This window comes from Equus caballus, chromosome 18 (genome assembly GCF_041296265.1).
Source record: "Equus caballus isolate H_3958 breed thoroughbred chromosome 18, TB-T2T, whole genome shotgun sequence".
Classification (NCBI taxonomy): Eukaryota; Metazoa; Chordata; class Mammalia; order Perissodactyla; family Equidae; genus Equus; species Equus caballus.
This window is the reverse complement of record NC_091701.1, coordinates 9,639,812-9,656,672: the sequence shown is the minus strand read 5'-3', so window position 1 is coordinate 9,656,672 and position 16,861 is coordinate 9,639,812. Positions and strand designations below refer to the sequence as shown.

The 16,861-nt window shown below is 39.5% G+C and overlaps 1 long non-coding RNA gene across 2 annotated transcripts in view; it reads left to right on the top strand.

The window, feature by feature from the left end:
- Positions 1-16,861, top strand: part of LOC102149000 (uncharacterized) — a 34,026-nt gene that overhangs the window by 4,058 nt on the left and 13,107 nt on the right. For both annotated transcript variants that reach the window (XR_011428150.1, XR_011428149.1), the window contains exons 3-4: positions 9,562-9,674; positions 13,132-13,220. This is a non-coding gene — a long non-coding RNA (uncharacterized lncRNA). The remainder of the gene's footprint in view (positions 1-9,561; positions 9,675-13,131; positions 13,221-16,861) is intronic.

Genomic DNA, 16,861 nt, shown 5'->3' with positions numbered 1-16,861 from the left:
AGTTCTTCCAGTTATGGCATGTGGGATGCCATCTCAGCATGGCTTGATGAGCGGTGCTGTGTCGGCACCCAGGATCCAAACCGGCGAGACCCTGGGCCGCTGAAGTGGAGTGCGCGAACTCAACCATTCGGCCACGGGGCGAGCCCCAAGAGAATAATTTTTTAACTATTTCATCTACAAATATTGTAGCGTTTCTAGGAGATAAGATTCTTTTCTTACAAAGATAGATACCGAACCTCTTGATCTCAGGTTCATGTGCCCTGGGCTCAGTAAGCCAATCACTGAGCTATGGTGCTTGGAGATGGAGAAAGTTTATTCGAATTCACCAAAACAAGAAGCTGGCAACATAGGTTCTCTCAAATCTGCTTTAACAAAAGGAGAGAGCAGGGGGTTTTATAGAGCTAAGGGCTTGAGAGAAGGAGTTTTGGAGAAACAAATAGGAAATTGAGTTTCTTTCACTCCAGATAAGCCCTTGGGCAATCAGACTTCTGGGCATCAGTGGCAGCTGAGGGCTGGTTATCTGGTGATCCTAACTTGCTTAAAGGCATTCTTTTCTTCTGCAAAACAAGCTCAAAAATCCTTGTGACCCTTGAGTCACCCCTCAGGTTAAACAAGAAAACAGCAAATTAACAAGGTTAACTTCTTTTCATTTGTGATGCTATTGGGAACAAGGTCAAAGGGTAATCCTGTTCTTACTGAATATTTACAGTGACCCTCAGGTACGCAGCTTCAATATAACCTCAACGTCACTACACACGTAAAAAGTAATTCCTGTCAATCTTCAAATGTCCGTGTCTCAAAGTTCTTTTGCTATCACAGTTATTGAGATATAATTCATATACCATACAATTTACCCATTTAAGCTATACAATTTAATAGTCTTCAGTACTGACGAGATTTTCACATATTGGGACATACAGGGTAGCTATTCTGGTTCAACACAGAGTCAGCTTGAACTAAAGAAGCCTCACTTATGGCCCATCAAACATAGATTGTACATCTTGTCCAGGCAAGTAATCCATAATCTATAAATCAAAATTGGGATGAGTTTATTCTGTGAGTCAGCTTTGAGGACTGTAGCCTGGGGGCTTCCTTCTCCAAGGAAGGAAGCACTCTGCAGAAGCAGGGTGTACAGAGGTGTTACACACGGTCTTGCAACAAAGGATGTACATCACATGGGACAGGAATATCTCTTTTACAACAGTCATGAGATGCTTTGCTGGCACAGCAGGTTAGTGGTCACAAGGTGAACACAGCAGGTCTGTAATTAACCCTTAGTTTCTGGGAAGAGATGCTTATCCTAAAAGAAATGCTGATATGGGGGGAGGCAGCATCCCCATCTTTGAGGGCATCATTCTTGGCTTTGAGACATTGTAAACGTTTAAAGCAGATGTACAATGCATGCTCAACAGGCCACATCAGGCCTTGGTGGAAAAACAAGGTCAGGCCGAATTAGTTTTAAACCGAATGGCTTCCTCATGTACTCCAGTATATCCTTTTGCTTTTCATTGTTTCATCAATCTGCTTTAACCATTAAAGTGAGCAGTGCATTAAACATTTTCTCAAGGTAAAAGAATGCACTTTGTTAAGAATTCAAGGGCCAGCCCTGTGGCACAGCGGTTAAGTTCGCACATTCTGCTTCATCGGCCTGGGATTCACTTGTGCAGATCCTGGGTGTAGACCTACATACCACTTGTCAAGCCATGCTTTGGCAGATGTCCCACATATAAAGTACAGGCATTTGGGCATGGCTGTTAGCTCAGGGCCAGTCTTCCTCAGCAAAAAAGAGGAGGATTGGTAGCAGATGTTAGCTCAGGGCTAATCTTCCTCCAAAAAAAAAAAAGATGAGAATTCATACTTTCCCACCTACAATGTCGGTATCGGTAACACCCTATCAGTACTCCTATTGGTAATGCCTCATATTTATATTTATCCATTCACTAGTTGATGGACATTGAGTTTTTCCAAAGTACTTTTAGGCTATTGCAAATAGTGTTGCTGTAAACACTCTATTACAACATTTTGTGTGGACATGTGTTTTTATTTTTCTTGGACATATACCTAGGAATGGAATTGCTGATGATAAATGATAAGTGTATGTTTAACGTTTTCAGGAATGGCCAGAATGTTTTCCGTGGTGAAGGTGCCATTTTACATTCCCACCAGCAGAGTATAACGGTTCCAGTTTCTTCCACGTCCTCACCAACACTTGTTATTATTTGTCTTATTTATTATACCTATTCTGTTAGGTGTGTAGTGGTATTTCACTGTGGTTTTGATTTGCATTTCCCTAATGACTAATGATGTCAAGCATCTTTTCATGTGCTTATTGGCCATCCTGTATATCTCATCAAAGAAATGTCTATTCAAAGCCTTTGCTCATTTTGTAGTTGTGTTGTCTTTTTTATTATTCATTTATAAAAGCTCTTTATATATTCTGGATTTAAGTCTCTTATCAGATATATGATTTGAAAATATTTTCTCCTATTCAATGGGTTGTCTTTTCACTCTCTTGTTGATACCCGTCAAAGCACAAAAGTTTTTAATTTTATTGTCCAGTTTATCTATTTATTCTTTTGTCACTGTGTTTCTGGTATCTTTCTAAGAAACTGTTACGTAGTCTAATGTTTTCTTCTTAGAGTCTTAGACTTTTGGCTCTTATATTTAGGTCTTTGATCCATTCTGAGTCAATTTTTGTACATGGTATGAGGCAAGGGTCCAAACTCATTCTTTTGCATGTAGCTATCCAGTTGTGCCACCACTATTTTTTGGAAAGCCTATTCTTTCTCCATTGAATTGTCTTGGCACCCTTGTGTAAAACCAATTGCCTATAAGTGTTTGGGTTTATTTCTTGACTCCAAATTCTATTCCACTGATATATATCTGCATTCTTACACCAGTGCCATACCGTTTTGACTACTATAGATTTGTAGTAAGTTTTTGAAATCAGAAAATATGAGTTCATCAACTTTGTTTTCGTTTTCTGGTGGTTTTGGCTATTTGGGGTTCCTTGAATTTCCATATGAATTTTCCAATCAGTTTGTCCATTTCTTCAGAAAAGGTAATTGTAATTTTAATAGGAATTGCATTGACTCTTTAGATCAGTTTGGAGAGTGTTGCCGTCTTAACAATATAAAGTCTTCTGACTATGAACATGGAATGTCTTTCCATTTGTTTAGATCATTTTTAATTACTTTCAGTAATGTTTAATAATTTTCATAATCTAAGTTCTGCACTTCATTTGTTAAATATATCCCTATATGTTTTATTTTTGGTGCTATTGTAAATGGAACTGTTTTCTTAATTTCATTTTCACATTGTTCATTGCAAGTGTATAGAAGTATAATTAATTTTTGCATGTTGATCTGCTATTCTACAACCTTACTGAACTCATTTGTTAGTTTTTTAGTGGATTCCTTAGCATTTTCTGTATACAAAATCATGTCATCTGAAAATACAGACTTTTTTGCTTTTTCTTTTCCAATCTGCATCCCTATTATTTCATTTACTTCCCTGACTTTCCCAGCTAGAACCTCCAATACAATGTTGAATAGAAGTTATGAGAGTGGACATCCTGGTCTTGTTCCTGATCTCGTGGGAAAGCATTCAGTCATTCACCCTTAAATGTGGTGTTAGCTGTGGGCTTTTCCTATATGGCCTTTGTCCAATGGAGTTTGTTCTCTTTTATTCCTAGTTTGTTGAGTATTTTGTCATTAAAGAGTTTTAGATTTTGTCAAAGCCATTTTTTGTATCTATTTTGATGGTCATGTGGCTTTTTGTCCTTTCTTCTATTAATATAGTGTATTACATTAATTTTCAAATATCGAACCAACCTTACATTCCTGGAAGGAATCCCACTCAGTCATGGTGTTATAGTTCTTTTTATCTGTTGCTGAATTTTTATTTGCTATTATGTTGTTGAAGACTTTTGCGTCTATATTCATAAGGGATATTAGTCTCTAATTTTACTGGAATTTCTTTGTTTTTGGTAACAGGATAATGCCAGCCACACAGAATGATTTGGGGAGTATTCCCTCCTATTCTTTTTGGAAGAGTTTGTGAAATATTGGCATTTATTCTTTTTTTAATGTTTCACAGAATTCACCAGCAAAACCATCTGGGCCTTGCCTTTTCTTTGTGGGTAGTTTTGTTCTTTCATTAATAATTTGATCTCTTGTTATAGGACTATTCTGATTTTCTAATTCTTCTTGAGTCAGTTTCAATAGTTTGTGTCTTTCTAGGAATTTATCTATTTCATCTAAGTTATCTAATTTGTCAGCATTCAGTTGTTCCCTTATGATCATTTTTATTTCTGTAAGGTTGGTATTAATGTACCTCTCTCATAAGTTTTTTATAATTTGTTCAAATCAGGATCCAAACAATGCCAATACATTGCATTTGATTCATTTGTCTCTTAGGTCTCTTTTATTACATAGATTTGCCCCCTCAATCTCATTTTTCCTTGATATTTATTTATTGAAGACACCAAGTCATCTGTCCTTTAGGTTTCCCACATTCTAGATTTTCCTGTTTGTGTTCCTGGGAGTCTCTAGCATGTTCTTCTATCCCCTAGATACTTGATAGTGCTGTATGCTTTATTCTGATTCAGGTTTGAATTTTTATTTTTTTTAAGATTGGCACCTGAGCTAACATCTGTTGCCAATCTTTTTATTTTTTTCTCTTCTCCCCAAATCTCCGCCCCCCCACCCCCAGTACATAGTTGTATATTCTAGTTGTAGGTGCCTCTGGTTGTGCTATGTGGGGCACCACCTCAGCATGGCCTGATGAGCGGTGCCATGTCCGCACCTGTAATCAGAACCAGGGAAACCCCGGGCCGCCAGAGTGTGTGAACTTAACCACTCAGCCATGGGGCCAGCCCCTGGTTTGAATTTTTTGGCAAAGGTGCATCATACATCCATAGGAGGCACATCATTTCCAATTGTCCCTTTTTATGAAGTTGGCAGTCATCGATGACCATTGCCTAGGTTCATTATTATAACTGGAAGAGTCTGGTTGAAGGCAGAATAAGTAAAGTGGAGCAGGTGAACACCATCAATCTGTAGTACGTGAGATCTTTGGAAGTTCTCTTGGGATCGTGAGCTCTACATTCTACACTATTTTCAGAACCTTGGAGTCAGGAGATGGAATCTACTCCTGGTTCTGCCACAAACTAGCCGAGCATCCCTGGCAAATCATGCTTCCTGTTTGGCCTGGGTTTTCTTATCTACAGAATGGGGGCATAGACTATACACGAACCTCTAAGGTTTCTTGCTATTCTAGCGTTCTCTGACTAAACACTTAAGTAGTGGACTTAATCTTTACCAAATATGATTTAGGAGGATTAAAAAGGAACTGCTGACATTATATTCTTCCCATCTCATACCAAGGGCCTAAAAACTTTATGGGTTTTTTATGGGTTTTCTTGATTTTTCCGACAGTTTTGAGGATAATTTTTTATTAATATCTTCAGCCATACCTGTTGTTATCTATATTCTGATTGTATTTTACTCAGCAACTGATTGACAGATGCCTGTCTTAGGTATCAGTTCATATAGAAAGTGTGGTTTGGGCATAGAAAGCTTTCTGGAAGCAAATACACCAAAATATTAGCAAGTGATTCTCTCGGGGTGGTAAAATTATGGTTCATTTTTTTAACTTAAGTCTGTATTCTTCATTTTATTCTGCAAACATGTATTTTTTTAAAAAGTCATTCTTAAACGATTTGATAGCATATTTTTGACAGCATGCCCTAACAAACAGAAATCACTAAATTCTGAGTAAGAAGGTTTCTTTCTCTTCCTATGATTCAGGTAGGCATTATCTTCCAGTCTAGGTTAGCCTAAATACTTTAGTAATAGGTACTTACATCTAATTAGATAGCCTTATTTAATCTTCTTCAGTAATCTCAGTGAAAAAGAAAATATACTATGCCTACAGAAATGAAGATTCAGGAAGAACAGCAGCAATACATACTATCAACGTCTGTGTCATAGCCCATATGGAATCTGGATTTGCACTTTTTGGGTAACAGGTAGTCTCTTTGCTGGAGTAGTGGTGTGTTTTACAGAAAAGTGTGGGCAAAGGCGGGGTGTGTCTTTTGTATATGTTGAAAGAAGGAGATTAGAAACTACTTTGCTAAATCGTGTTCATAACAACTCCCTGGAGTACAATTACTCTCTGCTTGACGTACCTGGTCAGTATGATCCACAGAAGGAGACAATACAGGTGTCGGCCTTCCTCTCATGGGTTTCCCCACCTGGCAAGGTGTTATGCTGCTGGTGTGCCCCTCTGTAGACACCTTGATGGCAGTTACTGGAGAACTGGTAGAGTCAGAGGTGCTCTCATAGCTGTCAACTCACTGTGTGACCCAGATGAGTCATTTAGCCTAGTCACAATCACCAAGGTCACTTCATATTTAATGGAGAGGCTACTTCAGTTTCCAATGTAGTCACAACTAGTGAAACTGATATTACAAAAACCCACTTCTCAATAACAAAGGCAGTATGAAAGTCAGCCTTCTTACCACGAGAAGCATGACCAATCCAGGTGGTTCTGTAGCCAGCTCTGACGCAAAAGAAATGATTGAATAGCCCTTTAAACCTTACCTGTTGCCCAAAGTGTCATAATCTGGATCTGTTCAGGCGTTTTGAAGACCATTCCTTATATCTACTAAGGACAAAGGCCACATGCCAAAAAGTAGGTAACCTGACATAGAGCTTTAGTTTGGGGATTTTCTTTTGAACTGCCATCAGTGCGGTCGCTCAAGTAACATTGGTCCATGCCAATTCACAAGTGGACTCTTGTGCCAGCGGCACAATCAAGCCAACCAAACGCAAAGAACCATTTAGAGACATGCAAAACCAAGTGAGGGAGCAATTGGCTTTCATTTTGTCCATTATCTAATAGCCTCTCCTTTGCCAGAATTTGACTTGCCCCTGGGTATGCAGAGCTGAAAAGATACAATTTTTACCCTCAAGGGAGTCAGTTTAGTAGGGAAAACAGAAATTACTAGACTATACAGTTATTACAATGATGGACTATCAAAAGGGACACTTAGTAGGTGTGGGTGGGCCAAAGAAAACTAAGAAGGAATGAAGGGAGTGTTCTTGAGCCAAACCAAATAAACAAAACTGAAACTCACCATTATGACAAACCCACTCTCAGAAGTAGAATATTGATTTAGACTAGTTCTCATTTGGAAGGGTTTATTTATTCTAATAATTTCAAGCAATCCTAAGTCTTTCCATTTTAACAAGGTCATTTAGAGTTTTAAAGATATTTCCAAAAGTAGGAGTAGTTTGACATGTGGGCCATCATATACATACACACACACACACTTAACGGTCATCCGGCAAAGTGAGAAGAGTTCATCAGCTAGATGAGAATGTGGAAGTGAAACTTCCCCACTGTGTCTGCTTTAGTAACAGCAGCACATTCCTGCCTGTGTTTGTTCCCTTACATTAAGTATGAAATCATTCCGACCATCGACTGTAAATCTCGGGGTGCTGCCTGCCTGTCATACGTGGGAACCTTTGACCATGACTCCAGAATTGCGCAATTGTGTTTCTTCTGTTTTTGTTTTTGCCACATTAACTGTATCAGGTAGTGCTTGAAATAGAGGTGGAATCTGTTACTCCGCCAGCTTACCATTTAACAAGTCAAATGATGCATTAAGAAAGCAAATTTTTAAACTATAAGATGTGTATTTGCCATATTTTTGCTTAGTCTTATTTAGAGCTTTCTATGCCTGGATGAAATTCTCTTGCCTTCTACTGTTTGCAATAACTCAAGTCCTTTTTCTTCTTTTCAGATAATCTACTTATATTTATGCCATATTTTCTAGTTTTTCTTATTGCTTCATCTAATTTCTAAATAAACATAGAATACACAATATTAGTCTGTTCACAGTCACTAAACTAATATCCTCAAATGTATTTGGATTTTGTGAGTTCCCCAAATTTGCCTTTGCTTGTGCATGATTTAGCTATGTAACTTCCCTTGCACTATCTTCTCTCAAGAACTTGGCCGCACTGCATTTCTCTCCATCATTTCCCACACTGCACTGGCATTTTGAGTCATCTGGGATGAGGCACCCTCCCTGCTATTAACTGTGTAATGTTTAAACTCGGCTTGCCCGTCTCCTTTCTTTTGAATTTAAACACCACGTGAATTAAACTGACCTTACTTGCTTTCAACCTGTAATTCCTGACTGCAACAGGTAGTTGCCAACTCTTGTAACTGACAGGTTTGACTAGAAGCTGACCGTTCTTACTCCCACTGAACTTAATATTTGGCATTTGTATAAATTCAAAAGGCAAGATCGTACCTTTCTTATTAATGGGCCCTCTTTGTTCATTGATAATACAGTATCTCCATCAACAGGAAGTAATTGTGCCATACCTCAGAAAATAGACTCCTTTTATTTCCAAGCAGGGGAAAGCAGGAGAATTTTACCGCAAAGAGGCTACGAGCCCCTTCAAGGGATTTACCAGACGAGTGCTGGTGTAAGTTACAAAGACAGTGCTAGTCTCTACCCCGAGGAGCAGCCAGGACACTTGCCTGATGGCAGGTGGGGTAAATTGACTCTTTGTACTTGCAACTCAGGCATGTGAAGAATACAGCATCCCTCGAGTCCAGAGATTTGAGATCACCAGTGTTTATCCAGCCGGCATGATGGCGATGAGAGAAGAGAGAAACTTCAGAGCCAAGGAAGGTTTGACAGAGCCTTAAATCAATCCTGCCTTAGAATCGTGGAAAGTTAGATCAGGAAGGGACCTTAGAGACCTCTGCTCCACCACCCCTGTTTGACTGTGAGGAAGCCGAAGGCCCGCGCAGTTCAGGGATTCACCCATGGTCTTGCACTCCTGGCTAGGGACAGAGTCAGAACTGGAACTGGATAATCCTGACTCCGTTTCAGTAGTCTTAAAGCTGGTTGACGAGGAAATTTGACACCCCCCACTCTAAACCCATGTTCCCAAAGGTTTGCTGTATCCAGCTCGTGAATGCCCCTTTCTCTGAAAATTAGGCAAACAGGTTGGAATATTTTAGGAAGAAAACACTGGCTGTAAAGTGGGAAGAAATTCCTGTATGGACTTGCCAACTAGAAGCAAGTATTTGGCTTCCCCAAGACAAGGGAGAGTCTTAGTCATGAGGTTCAAGGTAGAAACTGATTGTGTCACCAGGCTGAGGGCAGACAACCTTTTTTGGAAGCAGTAGGCTGAAATTAGAACTGAATAAAAGAGTTTACAAAAGCTGGAATTTGGAGCTATCTCACAATACCGGGAGTTATTTTGTTTTTGTTTGCTTACTTTTGGTGAGGTATTTCAGGCACACAAACAAGAACAGAAACTGTGATGACCTCCTCGTACAGCCCAGCTGATCTCATTCCCTCCCTCCCTCCTGAATTTGGTGCTTATATTGCCACACCTGTTGTGTTTTTCCTATATATAAATGTACCCGTTAGCAATATTTAGTATTGTTTTCATATTTTAAGTGTTATATGAAGGCTATCACATTGCAGGTACCTTTCTGCAACTTGCTCTTTTTTTTTTTTTTTTTTAGATTTGTGCTATGGATAAACAGGATGGCTCCAGTGAATTTATCTTAACTGCTCTGTGGTATTGCACCATAGGAATGTTTTAGCATTTATCTAATCTCCTATTGATGGCCATCTGGTGAGTTTCCAGGGTTTTTGTTTTGTTTTGTTTGCTGGTTTTTTTAACCTTGCTATATAAACATTTTTATGGCACCCTCTCCTGATGCATGTGCACAAGAGTTTCTTTAGTGACATTTACGAGGTCTTGGTGTACCCATCTTGGGCTGACAAAAAGATCTCAAAAATAAACAGCAAATACGAGTGTCCAACACTAACACTGTGTATTTCCTGAGTTTCTAATTTTTCACTAATCTGAAGAGTGTAAAATGGTGTTTCTTTATGGTGTTAATGTGCATTTCCCTGGCCTCACGGGGCTGAAGATCTTTCCACGTGTTCACTGGCAATTCGGATCTCCTTTTCTGCCTGGGCCACTTTTCAGGTGGGCTGCTTGTCTTTTTATTATTGATTTTTAGAAATTTTTCTTTAGTCAGGATATAAATCCTTCATCAGTTATATGCAGCCACTATCTTCTCCCAGTCTGGAGTGTGATTTTCACTTAATGGTGTCTTTTCATGATCAGATTTATCAATCTTTTCTTTTTTTTTTCTTAAAGATTTTATTTTTCCTTTTTCTCCCCAAAGCCCCCCAGTACATAGTTGTGTATATTTTTAGTTGTGGGTCCTTCTAGTTGTGGCATGTGGGACGCCACCTCAGCATGGCCTGACGAGCAGTGCCAAGTCCGCGCCCAGGATCCGAACCAGCGAAACCCTGGGCCACTGAAGCTGAGAACGTGAAGTTAACCACTCAGCCACAGGGCGGCCCCAATCTTTTCTTTTGTGATTTGTGCTTATTTCTTCTTCTTTTAAAAAAATCTTTCTCCTCTCCAAGGTCATAAAGATATTCTCCTATATTTCCCTCTAGTTTTTTTAAGTTTTGGTTTTTACAACCTTTAGATATTTTATACACCTAGAATTTACTTTTGTGTGAAGTGTGAGGTAGGAAACTAATTTTATTTTTTTTCAAAATCAACAACCAGTTGTTTTGAAACCTTTCCTTGAGAATGCTATCCTTTTCCCAAAAAGTGGGTAATTCACTTTTGACGTATATTCTTGATTCTCTGTGGGTTCTGTCAGGTTCTCCTTCCACCCCTGTGCCTTTCCACAGCACCATAATTACTATACCTTTATAGTAAATTGCAGTATCTGGAAGGTAAGCGCTTACCTGACAAGGGGGCACAATGCGCGCTAGCTGTGGTTGAGCTTCTCTCCTGAATCCCACCCAGGAGGATGCATGCCGCAGGGAGGAAAACCCAGAAGGAGGCAGTGGGATGGGCTGGTGGGGCAGAGGCTGAGTAGCAAAGTTGGAATCCGGGACCTGGAGCTCACTGTCCTGGAGCGGGGAACTCTGTGCTCTGTGGAGGCCTGCAGGGCCCTCCAGAGAGCACACGTGTCCCGTGAGAGAGCTAGGCCGTGGATGCCTGCCCACAGGAGGCCTCTGTGGTCAGTCCGCGTTACGAGGTAAACCGACAGCCACAGCAGGAGATTCCAGTTACTCCCAGTACAGGAAAAAGACATTTGCTCTGAAAATGAAGTTAAGGGAACAACTCCATTTATAATAGCATCAACGAGACTAAAATACTTCGAAATAGATTTAACAAAAGAAGTAGAAGACTTGCGCACTGCACGTTGTTGAAAGAAGTTAAGGAAGACCTAAGTAGATGGACTGGAAGACTTGTTGTCTGACCTACTACTCTCCAAGCTGATCCACAGATTCAGTCCAACCCCATCAAAATTTCAGGTGTCGTCTTTGTAGAAACTGACAAACTGCTTCTAACATTCTTATGGAAAGGCAGAGGACCAAGAAAAGCCAAAACCATCTTGGAAAAAAAGAACAAAGGTGGAGGACTCACATTCCTGATTTCAAAACTCACTACAAAGCTACAATAATCAAAGCAAGGTGGTGCTGGCCTAAGGACAGACGTATAGACCAATGGAATAGAATTGAGAGTCAAAAAACAAACCCAAACATCTATGCTCAATTGATTTTCAACAAGGTGCCAAGATAATTCAGTGAGGAAATAGAACAAATGGTGCTGGGACAATTGGGTAGCTACGTATAAAAGAATGAAGTTAGATCCCTACTTTACACCATACATAAAAAATTGGTATAAACCTAAAACTGCTCTAAAAAATAAAGTCAATTTAAATGTTAAAAAAAGATCAAAGACCTAAATAAAAATCTAAATAAAATCAAATCTAAATAAAAGTCTACAAAATAAATGTGGGAATAAATCTTCATGCCCTTGTCCTTGGATTAGGCAATGGTTTAGATATGACACCAAAAACAGGCAACAAAAGAAAAAAAAATAAACTGAATTACATCAAAATTTAAAACTATTGTGCTTCACAGGAGACTATTAAGAAAGAAAAAAAGACAATCGAAGCAATGGGAGAAAATTTTTTTTGCAAATCATGTATCTAATAAGGGTCTAGTATCCAGAATATGTAAAGAACTCTTACAACTCAATAATAAAAAGACATGTAACCTAATTTAAAAATGAGCAGAGGATATGAAGAGACATTTCTCCAAAGAAAATATACAAATAGCCAATGAGCCCATGAGAAGATGATCAACATCCTGGGTCATTAGGGAAATTCAAATCAAAACTACATTGAGACACCACACACACCCACTGGAATGGCCATAATTTGAAAATCAAAAAAGCCAACAGAAAATACCAAGTGTTGGTGAGGATGTGGAGGAGTTGGAACCCTCATCCAATGCTCCTGGGTATGTAAAACGCTGTAGCTGCTTTGGAAAACAGTGTGGTACTTTCTCAAAAAGTTAAGCAGAGAGTTAGTATATGATGCAGCAATTCCACTCTGAGGCATATCCCCAAGAGAATTTAAAGCATACATCTACACAAAACCTGGCACAGTCAGGTTCACAGCAGCATTATTCATAATAGCCAAGAAGAGGAAGCAATCCGAATGTCCATCAGCTAATGAATGGACAAATAAAATGTGATCCAGCCAAGGAATGCTGGATAATAATGTATATTATTATATATTGGAATAATTATATGTTACAATCCAATAATTATATATTGGAATGGTGGAATTATTCAGCCGTGAATAATAAACCTTGAAAATATCCTAAGTGAAAGTAGGCAGAAATGAAAGGCCACATAGTATATGTATTGTCCATTTATATGTAATGTCCCGAATAGGCAAATGCAGAGAGAAAGTAGATTAGCGGTTGCCTAAGGCTGGGGTAGGGGGAGGGTTGTGGGGTGAGGAGGCATTGAGGAGTGGCTGCTAATGGGTACTGGGTTCCTTTTTGGGGTGATGAAAATGTTCTCGCATTAGATAGTGGTGTTGGTTGCACGACCTTGTGAATATACTAAAAAATACTGAATGGTACACTTTAAAATGGAGAGTTTTATGATATGTGAATTATATCTCAATAAAGAAATGAATCACCTCAAAAGAACAAAAGACATTTGCGTTTCTTCACCCTCTGTTTTCCTTCTCCAGCACCCGAGGAGCAGAACCTGGAAGTGGGACCAGTGGGAGGGAGTCAGTCAGCAGACCTCGCCTCACACGAGGTCCCCGCTGCCCGTCCTGTGAGTAGGGAGGGGGTTGCTTTGCATTAGATGAGAAAATAGAGTTAAACTGAACTGGATCGTTCTACTGACTAAAAGAGATGGACATGCAATGATAGGGGCCTCAAATGGCCTTGAGGCCTGGGAAAGGAAGGCTTTCAGAGCAAGTTGAAGGCGGGGATGGTACAAGAAGTCAAATCACTCCATGTTTGAGTTTTACCGGATTGACGCTTCTCAGTAAACGGTCACATTGTTGTAGTGCGTGGGGAAGAGCTTGTGCAGGCAACGCCGCATGAACCAAAGCTACCGGTGGTGTTCTTGTTTGGGGAGGACGGGGTACGTGCTCTGAAAGGATGAGGGTCAGACAGCACAGTGCGCCTGGGTCCTGACCTCTCAGTACCAGTCCTTACGAAAAGGAGTCGGGGCTCGTAGAAACAGCTGGTTCCCACCGGAGCTGGGAATGGGCAAGGCAGGACTGGGGAAACTCGTTTCAAAAAAAAGCAAATACCGGCCAGCCCAGTGGCGCAGCGGTTACGTTCGCACGTTCCGCTTTGGCAGCCCGGGGTTCGCTGGTCCAGATCCTGGGTGCGGACCTACACACTGCTTATCAAACCGTGCTATGGCAGGCGTCCCACATAAAATAGAGGAGGATGGGCACGGATGTTAGCCCAGGGCCAACCTTCCTCAGCAAAAAGAGGAGGATTCACGGCAGATGTTAGCTCAGGGCTAATCTTCCCCCCGCCCCCTCCAAAAAGAACAGGTTTTTAAAGACCGGATTGTGTCAAAGAGACACAGAAGCAAGCTGAAGGGGACTCAACGAGCCAAGGTTGGGGTAATTTCCACTAACCCATTATTAGGAAATTGTTAATTAGATGGAAGGAATTAAGCGTTTATCCTACCTTTCCAGTGAGAAATGTATTTCAGAGTAAACAGACATTCCCAAGTGATGAGGGAAAGCTCTTCTGTAGAGAGGAATGCCAGCTAATAAATGTAGGACCAATGAGAGAACAAAGTTTGAGTTTCATCAACCCTTACGAAATAGTTGATCCAGACAATTACCAGCAGATACCAAAACCATGAGGTGAAAGTCTGATGCAGCACTTTCTGTCTGCACGGTGTCATATTATCCCGTGATAAACATAACTGTTCAATAGACGCTGTCACCGCTTTAACACGGGTCACTCCCAGCGTTGCTAACAGGGGCAACACCACACGCTGTACCTCCCCATGTGATGCAGTATGTCATAAACAGCATCGCCTGTGAAATGATTCTTGGCAAAATATTCAAAATCAGACCAATTAAGACTTAGATCTAACTTACCATTTTTGGGAAATATAGGAGAAAGAAGAACAAAATAACTGATATCAAAAGGAAACAATCGGGTGAATCTAGAAGTTGAAACATTCTATAAGACAACCGTTCTGACCTCTTCAACAAGTCATTGTAATGGGGAAAAATGAGAGGCAGAGAGGCTGTTTTAGACTGATCGAGGTTTAGGAGACCTAAGAATTAAATGTAACATATATCCTTGATCAGATCTTGATTAAAAAGACAATGGTAGAAGCCACTTGAGGAATATTACTGTAGTCTGAATATGGACTGAGCAGTATCTTAAAAAATTCCTGTTAAATTTTTTAAGCGGAACAATAGTATTATGGTTATGTAGGAAAATATCTTTATTTTTTTGGAGATACTTACTAGGCTATTTCAAAGTAAGAAAGTATACTGTAATTTGCTTTAAAATACCTCAATAATAACAACAAAAAATGAAGCAAATTTGCCCAAATATTAACAATTGTTAAATCTAAGTAAGATTTTTTGAGCGTTCATTATACTATTCTTTTCTATGTGCTTAAAAATTTTTATAATGAAAGCTTTAAAAGAGAAACAAAAAAGTGAACTTAAACAACTCTAAAACTCTTCTAGAGCCGCCTCTTTAATTCTCTAGTCCTTTACCAACAAGTCATCTTCCATCAACTGCTGTCTTCCTTCTCCCATGGTCTAAACACTTGTCAATGCATCACGCTAATTGATTGGAAACTCTGTCACCATGCTTGTATACATAACAGAATAAGAAGAAGAGAAGCGTCGCTGTTAGGAGGCAAAACGTCAGCAATTCTGATTTCACTGATTGAAATGTTTCACTGTTCTGTTGGAGCTGAGTGACAATTACGTCCCCCCATCAGTTTTTTCTTTTTATAATTCATTGTATTTTTATAAAATTATATGTAAGTAGTTTTAAGACTCAAATAGTGCAGAAAGACAAGTCCCTTGTGTACCGTCCGTCACTTAGGAATGTGTAGAGAGCAATGAAATTAAGAGTAAGGATGACAGAGAAAATGAATAAAACCAAAATTGGTTCGTCAAAAACAGTAAGACAGAACTCTGATAAGATTTTTAAAAAAAGAAAGGAAAAAGTAAACAAAGAAGTAGCAACTAGAGAAAGTAGAAAAGGAGAAATAACTGAATACAAAAATGAGATTTAAATTATAAACTAATGTTTTTCTTTTTCTTTTTTTTTTTTTTTTGAGGAAGATTAGCCCTGAGCTAACTGCTGCCAATCCTCCTCTTTTTGCGGGAAAGACTGGCCCTGAGCTAACATCTGTGCCGATATTCCTCCACTTTACACGTGGGATGCCTACTACAGCATGGCTTTCCAAGCAGTGCCATGTCCGCACCCAGGATCCGAACCGGCGAACCCCGGGCCTCCGAGAAGCAGCACATGCGCACTTAACCGCTGCGCCACCAGGCCGGCCCCTGTAAAATAATTTCATAGTAAATATGCACCAATATTTTAAAACCCACCAAAAAATGGATAAATTTCTGGAAAAATAAAAAGTTCTAATGTTGATGAAAGAAGAAAGAGAAAATTAGAATAGACCAATAAGCATTAAAGAAAATGAAATTGCAATTAAGCACTTCTCCCGAAAAAGCACAGGCCGAGACAGTTTGACAGGCGGGGTATGCCAAATTTTCAAAGGATGGATACTCTTATTACATACTCTGTGTTTCAAAAAATAGAAAATGAGCAAAGGCTGCCAAGTTGATTTATGAGGCTAGTGTAACTCTGAATCCAAAAACTGGATAAGGACATTATTTAAAAAGTTAGGCTGATATCATATATAACATATATTTTTATATCCAATATAAAATATTAGCTAACTGAATCCAACAGTGAATTTAAAAAAATAATAACTCAACGGAGAAACTTTAGAAGCATCCCCTTGAAGATTAATGGAAAATAAAAACCTGTCTACCCCCATGACTACCCGTTAAAATTATACTGGATGCTCGGCAGTGCTATGAGAAAATGCAATAAGCGATATGGGGATTGGAAGTAAAGAGATCAGCTGTCATTTTGTGAAAAATAATATGATTAACGTAGAAAAATCAACAGAATCAACAAACCAGTGCAACTGTCTGGATGTACCGTATCTTATTCAATCAGTTCCCTGTTAACAGGCATTGGAACTGATCTTTTGCTGTTAAAAATCGTGCCATGATGAATAACCCTGTGCGTGAGTTGTTACATATTTGTGGGGGTGAGTCTTCAGGGTAAATTCCCAGAAGTGGTATTGCTAAATCAAAGTGTAGATGCATATGGAAGTTTGTTAGCCAAATTCACTCCAAGTGGTTGCACCATTTTATGTCCCAACCAACA